Below are 644 nucleotides of genomic sequence, written 5' to 3' on the forward strand. Positions count from 1 at the left end.
GGGGGGGGGGGGGGGGGGGGGGCATTCTTCTTTCTACTTTGGATGAGGATGAGAAATTTTCCATAATAAAAGGTGGTTTTAAGTTACTTTTAACCGTAACTCTAAATCCAAGTTCAACCCCTTCCCATTTTCCTGAGGGAAAAAATGAGGCCCAGAGAGAGGAAGGACACCTAGCTGGGTTCCATCCCAGGCCCCTCTGGCCCCATTGGGGTGCCCAGAGAACCCTGGCACTCTCTCTGGCCTCCACTTCCCCAACTCTGTCCTTCACCTCCCACCATCAACCACCTTCCAGAAAAGCCCAGCCCCCTGTAATCCTCAGCCCAGACCTAGACTCTTCCCTTCTGCATCTTATTGACTCTCCCGCCCCAAGCTGGGCCTTCCTATTGCCAGCCTCAGACCAATGTCAAGGATCTCTAGGGGGTCATCTTGCATCCAAAGTCCTACACTCTGGGCGGGCTGGTCCCTCTTTACCTGGCTTCTCCCGCGGTCCCTCCCCCTCACTCAGCTCCTGCCACACCGGCCTCCTTGCTGTCCCCACACTCATCAAAGACCTTCCTGCCTCCGGGCTTTTGCACCTGTTATACCTTCTCCCAGCACCCCTCTTCCCCGGATATCCCCAGATACCCCTCTGTCACCTCCTTCCG

Source organism: Galeopterus variegatus, unplaced genomic scaffold (assembly GCF_000696425.1).
Source record: "Galeopterus variegatus unplaced genomic scaffold, G_variegatus-3.0.2 Scaffold3796, whole genome shotgun sequence".
In the NCBI taxonomy this organism is placed as follows: domain Eukaryota; kingdom Metazoa; phylum Chordata; class Mammalia; order Dermoptera; family Cynocephalidae; genus Galeopterus; species Galeopterus variegatus.